Source organism: Dendrobates tinctorius, unplaced genomic scaffold (assembly GCF_039654945.1).
Source record: "Dendrobates tinctorius isolate UK_male_01 unplaced genomic scaffold, ASM3965494v1 ptg000003l, whole genome shotgun sequence".
Lineage (NCBI taxonomy): Eukaryota > Metazoa > Chordata > Amphibia > Anura > Dendrobatidae > Dendrobates > Dendrobates tinctorius.
The window spans coordinates 55083845-55095323 of NW_027361671.1; positions in this window are offsets into that span (position 1 = coordinate 55083845).

Genomic DNA, 11479 nt, shown 5'->3' on the forward strand with positions numbered 1-11479 from the left:
TTCTGCATTTTCAGGTCTGTAGGAGAAAGAGAAAAAGGAAAAACTTATTAGGAGAAGAACATAGGATCTTCTTAGATAACACATGATTCTTGTATAAAGAAAGGAAAAGATTATATAAAAAAAATTAAAAAAATTAGTATAAAGCTTCAAAAAATACAAAAAATAGACATGCACTTATATGTGCATGTATATCTCTCAATATATATAAATAGTCCTTTTATATCCACGCCTGCACACCCATCCGTATGTACATATATATATACACATATATATATATATATATACAGTGGTGGCCAAAAGTATTGACACCCCTGCAATTCTGTCAGATAATACTCAGTTTCTTCCTGAAAATGATTGCCAACACAAATTCTTTGGTATTATTATCTTCATTTAATTTGTCTTAAATGAAAAAACACAAAAAGAATTGTCCTAAAGCCAAATTGGATATAATTCCACACCAAACATAAAAAAGAGGGTGGACAAAAGTATTGGCACTGTTCGAAAAATCATGTGATGCTTCTCTAATTTGTGTAATTAACAGCACCTGTAACTTACCTGTGGCACCAAACAGGTGTTGGCAATAACTAAATTACACTTGCAGCCAGTTGACATGGATTAAAGTTGACTCAACCTCTGTCCTGTGTCCTTGTGTGTACCACATTGAGCATGGAGAAAAGAAAGAAGACCAAAGAACTGTCTGAGGACTTGAGAAACCAAATTGTGAGGAAGCATGAGCAATCTCAAGGCTACAAGTCCATCTCCAAAGACCTGAATGTTCCTGTGTTTACCGTGCGCAGTGTCATCAAGAAGTTTAAAACCCATGGCACTGTGGCTAACATCCCTAGATGTGGACGGAAAAGAAAAATTGACAAGAGATTTCAACGCAAGATTGTGCGGATGTTGGATAAAGAACCTCGACTAACATCCAAACAAGTTCAAGCTGCCCTGCAGTCCGAGGGTAAAATAGTGTCAACCCGTACTATCTGTCGGCTTCTGAATGAAAAGGGACTGTATGGTAGAAGACCCAGGAAGACCCCACTTCTTACCCCGAGACATAAAAAAGCCAGGCTGTATTTTGCCAAAACCTACCTGAAAAAGCCTAAAACGTTTTGGATGAATGTTCTCTGGTCAGATGAGACAAAAGTAGAGCTTTTTGGGCAAAGGCATCAACATAGAGTTTACAGGAGAAAAAAAGAGGCATTCAAAGAAAAGAACACGGTCCCTACAGTCAAACATGGCGGAGGTTACCTGATGTTTTGGGGTTGCTTTGCTGCCTCTGGCACTGGACTGCTTGACCGTGTGCATGGCATTATGAAGTCTGAAGACTACCAACAAATTTTGCAGCATAATGTAGGGCCCAGTGTGAGAAAGCTGGGTCTCCCTCAGAGGTCATGGGTCTTCCTGCAGGACAATGACCCAAAACACACTTCAAAAAGCACTAGAAAATGGTTTGAGAGAAATCACTGGAGACTTCTAAGGTGGCCAGCAATGAGTCCAGACCTGAATCCCATAGAACACCTGTGGGGAGATCTAAAAATCGCAGTTTGGAGAAGGCACCCTTCAAATATCAGGGACCTGGAGCAGTTTGCCAAAGAAGAATGGTCTAAAATTCCAGCAGAACATTGTAAGAAACTCATTGAGGGTTACCGGAAGTGGTTGGTCGCAGTTATTTTGGCTAAAGGTTGTGCAACCAAGTATTAGGCTGAGGGTACCAATACTTTTGTCTAGCACATTTTTGGAGTTTTGTGTGAAATGATCAATGTTTTGCTTTTTGCTTCATTCTCATTTGTGTTTTTTCATATAAGACAAATTAAATGAAGATAATAATACCAAAGAATTTGTGTTTGCAATCATTTTCAGGAAGAAACTGAGTATTATCTGACAGAATTGCAGGGGTGTCAATACTTTTGGCCACAACTGTACATATATAAACATACATAAATAATCACATTACAAGAGATATATTGAATATTTTTTAAAAATATACTCCATGTTATAGGAAGACTAAAGCATAGCAACGCCCTACTAACTATTACGTAGAGTAATATTACTGAAAATCATTAGAACAAGAAATCAATAGAAAACTTCATATTCTCTATTGAGGCCAAGGGGCTTTAATGTTTGGAGAACGAAAATCCAATAGGCCTCTCTTTCTTTCAATCTTTGAATTCTATTGCCACCTCGTCTGGTTAATGGTACACTTTCAATAATCTGATAGCGAAGTTGTGAGATATTATGATTATGGGAAGCAAAATGTGCTGGAATAGGCAAAAGTTTTTTTTTTTACAGCGAATAGTGGATTTATGTTGTGAAATGCAGTCTCGGATATGTTGTGTAGTTTCACCAACATATCCGAGACCGCATGGACACTTGATCAAGTATATAACTGATTAAATAACTGATTAGATTTGCAGATGACACAAAGCTAGGAGGGATAGCTAATACTAGAGAAGAGAGAGAGAGGATTCAAAAAGATATAAATAAACTGGAGAAGTGGGCAGCAACTAACAGAATGGTTTTTAATAGGGAAAAATGCAAAGTACTACATCTGGGCAATAAAAATGAAAAAAGCATATAGAGAATGGGAGGAATAGGCCTAAGCAACAGCACATATGAAAAAGACTTGGGCATACTAATAGATCACAGACTGAATATGAGTCAACAGTGTGATGCAGCAGCAAAAAAGGCAAATGCAATTCTAGGATGTATTAACAGAAGCATACAGTCTAGATCACGTGAAGTCATTATTTCCCTCTACTCCTCTTTGGTCAGACCTCATCTGGAATATTGTGTCCAGTTTTGGGCACCACATTTTAAAAAAGACATCAACAAACTGGAGCAAGTTCAGAAAAGAGCAACCAGAATGGTGACCGGTCTGCAAACCCTGTCTTACGAAGAAAGGTTGCAGGATTTGGGATTGTTTAGTTTGCAAAAGAGAAGACTGAGAGGAGACTTAATAGCTGTCTACAAATATCTAAAGGGCTGTCACATTGTAGAAGGATCAACTTTATTCTCATTTGCACAAGGAAAGACTAGAAGCAATGGGATGAAACTGAATGGGAGGAGACACAGATTAGATATTAGAAAAAACTTTTTGACAGTTAGAGTGATCAATGAGTGGAACAAGCTGCCACGAGAAGTGGTGAGTTCTCCTTCAATGGAAGTATTCAAACAGAGGCTGGACAGACATCTGACTGGGCTGATTTAGCGAATCCTGCTTTGAGCAGGGGGTTGGACCAGATGGCCCAGGAGGTCCCTTCCAGCTCTACGATTCTATGATTCTATAACATATGATGAATCGCAACTAAAATAATCCTTAATCGAAAAAATCTTGCCTGACCTAGGGTGACTAAAAGTGTCACCTCTGGTAATGTTGGAACATTGTAAACAGTGTAAACATGGAAATGTCCCTTTCCGTTCTGGCTTAAGAAATCTTTGCTTATCCGCGCCCCATAAACTACCAATATCAGCTCTAACTAGAAGGTTATGAAGGTTAGGAGATTTTTTTTATAGCAAATTAAGGGTGGAATTTGGAATTCGGGAATTTGTGGATAAGAATTGGAAAGAAGTGGCCAATGTTGGCGTATAATCTTATGAAAAAGATACATAAATGGATGATATGTGTTCACACATGCCACCCTATTCATTTTAGTAATCGGTTTCGATGAAGATCCAGAGGAATGGGTTAACAAAGAGTCAGGATATCCAAGTGATTTGAACCTCAATTTCATCTCATTGAGACGAATAATACGATTTGGACTATCAGAGACAATCCGATTAATACGAAAAAACTGTGACCTCGGAAAAGTTTTTTTAATGTGTTTGGGGTGGCAACTGGTTGTTAGGTGTCGGATTCCTGGCAATGCACAGCGGGAATCCAGAGCCAGACATCCTGCGGTCTCCCATTCTCCTCCAACTGCTCGGACTCTTGCTCAGCAATCACAGCAAGCCAGGCATTCTCCTCAGACTTGTTCTGTGAGCCTGGATGTTGCTGCCACCTGCGGTGCAGCAATGGTAGCGCAACCTGCTTTGCAGGGAACCGCTCAAGAGGCTAAGTCCTCGTGCCATGCTACTGGGCATGCCCGCAACGTGCCCTCTCAGTGGAGAGCAGGGGTCACATGTGCAGGTCCTGTGTCGGATCTGATTGGTCCTTCCCAAAGTATTGGAAGGTCCCGGAAGCGCATGGCTATAAAAGCCCCGCATGGCGGCTCGGCCATGTGCTAGTGTAGCATATTATTCTGTGTGTGTATGGTGATGGATGCATGGACTGGTGTCTGACTCATTATGAAACCCCTACCCTCTGATATTACGGGTGGTGACCGAGTGTGTATAGTCAGCTCCAGGGTTGTGGCAAGCTACACGCCACTTGCTCCACGCCTACACTAGTGCCCGTCGGCACCCGGTCCTCGGCGCCGACGCTTGCGGCTTTCTCTGCCGCTGCGCTGTAGTAACAGCAGCTATTGGTGTTCGCGGCTGCGACGCCACACGCAGGCCTCTGTGACACTAACAGGGCCCGCGCCTTTGCTTTAGTGTTCGCCAAGCGACTCTGTGTTTGTACGGAGCCGCCCTTAGCGTTCGGGTGACGTTAACCCGAGCGCAGTACCGCACCTACTAGGTGCATCTGCCATTGTTCTGCAGCGGTCTTGTCACCTACCGCATGGTGGACCCCAGGAGGCGAACGCACCTACTATTATTTATATTTGGTGCATTCCGCCGACCCTAACATTACACTAGCACCAGGGTCTGGCTGGCAATGGCAGACATGCAGCAGCTGCAGCGCTACATTCGGCAGCTGGAGAGCAGGTTGGCGGCTATTGAGAGCACCAACTCAGCTGCGAATTCTGCGCTAGCTGCTGCTCAGACAGTCGCCGAGGCTGTCTCACGTGCGCCCACACTTTTGCCCTCGCCGACAATTTCTCGCCTCCCGCTCCCCGATAAGTATTCGGGTGACAGCGCCACCTGTAGGGGATTCGTTAGCCAGTGCTCCATTCAGCTGGAGTTGCTGGCTGCACGGTTTCCTACAGAGCGGGCTAAGGTGGGGTTTATTGTCTCCTTGTTGTCTGGCCGGGCATTACAGTGGGTCACGCCATTGTGGGAACGTGTTGATCCCGTGGTTCAGGGACCTGCTCAGTTCCTCGCGGCTCTGAAGCAAGTCTTCTTGGGACCACGGGTCACACACGATACGGCTCTCCAACTGTTTTCCCTAACACAAGGCTCACTCTCGGTTAGCCATTATGCTGTCCGGTTTCGGACACTGGCTTCCGAATTAGAGTGGCCGGACAAAGTCTTAGTCCCGGTGTTTTGGAGAGGCCTGGCTGAGCACGTCAAGGATGCTCTAGCCACTAGGGAGATTCCCACAAGTCTGGAGGAATTGATCGCCGTTTCCACCCGCATCGATCTCCGCTACACGGAGCGCGGGTTGGTACAAGCGCAATCCAGACGTAGGGTTAATTTGGCCCCCACCTTATTGTGCCGCTGGAGGACCCCGCACAAAAGCTCTCTTCCTCTGAGCCTATGGAGGTGTCTCGCACCGGCACTAAGCCGCGTCCGATGCGAAGCTCTGTGCGCTGTTATCAGTGCCGACAGTTTGGCCATTCGGCTGGCACATGTCCTCAGCGACCGAAAAGACGACCACGTCCAGTGGTCGTAGGTGGTGGTCAATCCAAAATGGGACCCTTTTCACCCAAACCGGTGTTCCGGGGTACTTTAGATAGTGGGTCCTCCACCTGGGAGGCAGAGGTCACCCTGGATTCCGGGGCTGAGGGGAACTTTATGTCCTCGACTTTTGCCCAGAGTCACGCTATCCCTCTGGTGTTACTCTCGCAACCTTTGTCCATTAGAGTGGTAAATGGGGCACCGTTATCGTGTCAGGTGACCCATCAGACAGTCCCACTCGGACTCTCTATTTCACCCTCACATCAGGAGACTCTGTCCCTGCTTATCATGCCCAATGGAATTGATCAGGTGATCCTCGGAGTTCCCTGGCTTCGCTGCCACTCCCCTCACGTTGACTGGGTTTCGGGGAGGATACTGGGCTGGGGCAAGGACTGTGAGGGAAGGTGTCTAAGGGGCAGTGTTCAGGTGGCTTCCACTGAAGTGCCTGCGGATCTCTCCATGCTCCCCAGGTCCTACCACCAGTACGTGGACGTCTTCTCTAAGAAGTCTGCGGAGACGCTCCCGCCACACCGTTCCTATGATTGCCCGATCGATCTCCCACCAGGTACAGAGCCTCCTCGAGGCTGTGTTTATCACTCCCTGAGACGGAGGCTATGTCTCAATATATCCGGGAGAACCTGGCTAGGTGTTTTATCAGGAAATTTGTGTCACCGGCTGGTGCAGGGATCTTCTTCGTACAGAAGAAGAATGGAGAGTTACGTCCCTGCATTGACTACAGAGGTCTCAATGCTATCACGGTTAAAAACAAATACCCCCTACCGTTGATCGCGGAGTTATTTGACAGGTTGCGGGGGGCCCGGATCTTTACTAAATTAGATCTGCGGGGGGCATACAACCTAATCCGCATTCGCGAAGGAGACGAATAGAAGACAGCTTTTAATACCAGGGATGGCCATTACGAATACCTGGTTATGCCCTTTGGCCTTTGTAATGCGCCAGCTGTCTTCCAAGATTTTGTCAACGACGTCTTCCGCGACATGCTCTCTACCTCGGTGGTGGTCTATCTGGATGACATACTCATCTTTTCGCCAGAATTGACCACCCACCGGAGAGACGTCTGCAGGGTCTTCGACCGTCTGCGGGCAAACTCGCTATTCACCAAGCTGGAGAAGTGCCAGTTTGAGCAGGAGTCCTTGCCGTTCCTGGGCTATATCATCTCGGACCAGGGGCTGGCCATGGATCCTGCCAAACTACAAGCGGTAATGGACTGGCAAGAACCCCATTCCCTCAAAGCGGTGCAGCGCTTTTTGGGGTTCGTGAATTACTACCGCCAGTTCATACCACACTTTTCCACACTGGTGGCTCCTTTGGTTGCTCTCACCAAGAAAGGAGCTAACCCCAATGCTTGGTCGGAACACGTCTCCAAAGCCTTCTCGGCTATAAAATCGCACTTTGCTGGCGCTCCCATATTACATCGTCCCGATGTGGATAAGCCGTTTATCCTTGAGGTAGACGCTTCTTCCGTTGGTGCAGGAGCAGTCCTTTATCAAAAGGATGCTCAAGGTCGAAAGCATCCCTGCTTCTTCTATTCCAAGACCTTCTCACCGGCGGAGAAAAATTACTCCATCGGCGACAGGGAACTGCTAGCCATGAAGTTGGCTTTTTCCGAGTGGAGACATCTCCAGGAAGGAGCCCGGTTCCCCTTTCAGGTATATACAGACCATAAAAACCTGGTCTACCTACAGACGGCCCAACGCCTGAATTCCCGTCAGGCCAGGTGGTCGCTCTTCTTTTCCCAATTCCGCTTCATCCTGCACTACCTCTCTGGAGAGAAGAACGTCCGTGCGGATGCTCTCTCACGCTCGGTGGTCTCAGCGGAAGAAAGAGAAGCTGAGCCTCGGTTAATTCTCCCGCCGGAGAGTTTTACGACCGTGGCTCCAGTCACTCTCGAGTCAGTACCACCGGGCAAGACTTTGGTGCCTCTTCAGCTACGGCCGGAGGTCCTCGCCTGGGCACATGCCTCCAGGGTGGGTGGCCATTTTGGCAATAAACGGACCACCGAACTCCTGGCAAGGTCATATTGGTGGCCACATATGGCTCGAGATGTCAAGGAATACGTGCAAGCATGTGTCTCGTGTGCTCGGAACAGACCCTCTAGACAGAGGCCGGCGGGGTTGTTGTTTCCCTGCCAGTGGCGGATAGACCAAGGGAGATGGTTGGCATGGATTTCATAGTTGGCCTGCCCAAGTCTGGTGGCAGTACGGTCATCTGGGTGGTCACCGACCATTTTTCCAAAATGGTGCATCTGGTGCCACTCGCACGCCTGCCTTCCGCTCGAGGTCTGGCCACCTTGTTCATTAAGCACGTATTCCGTTTACATGGCATGCCAGACAAAATTGTGAGTGACCGAGGTCCTCAGTTTGTGTCTCGGTTTTGGAGGGAGCTCTGCAGTTTACTTAGCATCGAGCTAAATCTATCCTCCGCCTATCATCCCGAGACGAATTGCTTGGTCGAGAGAGCCAATCAGACCTTGGTCACCTATTTACGGCATTTTGTCTCTGCCAGGCAGGATGACTGGGCATCCTTGCTACCTTGGGCTGAATTTGCCCTAAACAATGCGGTGGCTGATTCCACTGGTCAGACGCCCTTTCTCCTAAACTATGTTCAACATCCACGCGTCCCTGTCCCGATGCCAGTGTCCTCCACTGACTCCAGGGTGGCAGACTGGGCAGTGGAGGCCCGGGACATTTGGGATCGCACTCAGGATGCTATCCGGGCATCTAAAGAAAGGATGAGGGCGTCCGCCGACACGCATCGGTGGCCTGCGCCAAGCTACTCCCCTGGCGACATGGTATGGCTCTCTACCCGAAATATTAAACTGCGGGTCGAGTCTCCCAAGTTCGCACCGCGATACATTGGACCATTCAAGGTCCTCGAGCGACTTAGCTCGGTGGTCTACCGCCTGGCTCTTCCTCCACATTTGGCCATTTCGGACGTGTTCCATGTGTCCCTCCTCAAACCAGTTCACATGATCCGGTTTTCTGAGTCATCTGCCGGGTCATCAGACTTATCGTCTGACGAGTTTGAGGTTAACGCCATCGTGGGGCCCAGGTTTGTTCGTGACAAAAAATTTTATTTGGTGGACTGGAAGGGTCATGGTCCCGAGGCTCGGACCTGGGAGCCGGTGGAAAACATTCATGCACCGCTCCTGATTGCGGCCTTTGAGCGCAGTGAGGCTCAGAGGGGGGGCCCTAGGAGGGGGGGTAATGTTAGGCGTCGGATTCCTGGCACTGCACACCTCCGATGCAGCAATGGTAGCGCAACCTGCTTTGCAGGGAACCGCTCCAGAGGCTAAGTCCTCGTGCCGTGCTACTGGGCATGCCCGCAACGTGCCCTCTCAGTGGAGAGCAGGGGTCACATGTGCAGGTCCTGTGTCGGATCTGATTGGTCCTTCCCAAAGTATTGGAAGGTCCCGGAAGCGCATGGCTATAAAAGCCCCGCATGGCGGCTCGGCCATGCGCTAGTGTAGCATATTATTCTGTGTGTATGGTGATGGATGCATGGACTGGTGGCTGACTCATTATGAAACCCCTACCCTCTGATATTACGAGTGGTGACCGAGTGTGTATAGTCAGCTACAGGGTTGTGGCAAGCTACACGCCACTTGCTCCACGCCTACACTAGCGTCCGTCGGCGCCCGGTCCTCGGCGCCGACGCTTGCGGCTTTCTCTGCCTCTGCGCTGTAGTAACAGCAGATATTGGTGTTCGCAGCTGCGACGCCACACGCAGGCCTCTGTGACGCTAACAGGGCCCGCGCCTTTGCTTTAGTGTTCGCCAAGCGACTCTGTGTTTGTATGGAGCCGCCCTTAGCGTTCGGGTGACGTTAACCCGAGCGCAGTACCGCACCTACTAGGTGCATCTGCCATTGTTCAGCAGCGGTCTTGTCACCTACCGCACGGTGGACCCCGGGCGGCGAACGCACCTACTATTATTTATATTTGGTGCGTTCCGCCGACCCTAACACTGGTGATATGTAAAAGACTATTTTTATCTGTTGGTTTAACAAATAGATCTGTGGAAAGCGAACCATCAATCTCTTTTATAACCTTAGTGTCAAGAAAATAAATTGAAGACAGATCATGTTGCATGGTAAAAAACAAACCATCTACTCGAGTATTAATATCTTGAAAGAAGGTCTCAAGAGAAGACAAATCACCTGACCAAATGAGAAAAATGTCGTCTATATATCTCTTCCATAGTACAGATTACTTTTGGAAGAGAAAGTGAGAATAAACAAACTCTAATTCAAATTCTGCCATATAAATATTGGCATATGGGGGTGTGTTATGAATGGGAAACCGAGGAGGAAAAAAAGACAACAAGCTAAGTCTCAGAAAACCAGAGAAGTTGGTAACTATGCAGATTGCAGATCTCTGATCTTAACCGCACAACTAGCAGCAGTCATGGAGCGTTCCTATGTTGGTCCTAGATGCCTCGTCACAACCGGAGAACTACATAAGCCTAAAGCAGGAAAAGAGAAAAACTAACTGCCCCAGAGCAGACCCCAAAGGAAAGACAGCCCCCCACAAGTATTGACGGTGAAACAAGATGAAAATACAAACAAAGGCAGGAAAATAGGCTGAGCAAACGGCTAGCCCGGCTAACTAAAAAGGACAGAAAAGGAAAGACACTGTCTGCAATCTGCCAAAAAACCCTACAAAAATATTGTCCAACACTTCTGATAGCAAAATTAACCCTGAAGTCACTAGACTTCTAAACCTATATCAGCAGGCAACATTGATTGTGATGTGTTTAGCAAAAGCCATCAATTTGAAGAACAAAAATTCAAAGCTTTAAGGAGCCAAGATATTCATTTTTGAATGGTTTTTATATTTAATCCAGTAATATATGAAAAAAACAAAGTAATCTATGACTACTAATGTTCAAATGTCCATAGTCAAATCTAATGCTGGGTCATCACAACTTTGAAAAATAAACATGTGGAGAATGTCTGGGTCAAGGAAACTCTATCTGATAATGTTCTCAGCGTAGGTCGGTGCAGATAGTCACTTCTTTCTTCCAGGACAGCCATGTATCGTGCCTGTATAGAAGCAATAAGGCGCCTTTCTCATTAATCTGAAAACAATTTAAAAAGCATCTTTTTAAAAAATTGAAAATATATACTTGTTATCAAATGTAACAAACTAAAGCAAAGGTAACTCTTATTTTATTGTTGGCTATCACCTCACTAGTTCACATGGACATGAAATAATAACAATATTACATTATATATTGTCTACTAAAAAGACCAATTTGGAAATTGAAAAAATGAAGTTGCCAATATTGTTGCTATAATAGAAAAATGCAATATCAGCCATAAGACCATTATTGAGTGTATTCACAATAGATCTATGTAACATGTAATGTTTGAGGGACTTACCTCGTCCGTCAGAAAGTGTACTGGCGATTCTTACACATCAGTAGCCTGATAATCTCGCTGTGATTTACAATGATTTAGCATTGACATGAAGTACTTATATAAATGGAGGAAAACGCAGAGATATTTACCTGGAAAATTCATGTTGGAAGCTTTGTGTGAATCAGAATTGGTGGATTCTGAATGTTTGCGTGTAAGTACTTGTGATGAAGACATTCGCACATCGTCTTTCTACATGGTGAAAAAAAGGCAAAATAAACAAAAGCATTTAACCTTTAAATAATATAATTGAATAAGAGACTAAATGAGAGACTCAGGCTTCTCTATATTTTTACAATAACTTACTATTGATTGCTGACAATAGTGGAGGATTCTTTCTTACCTCCATCACAGGTAGATGAGATAAAGAAATTTCCACAAGTGTCA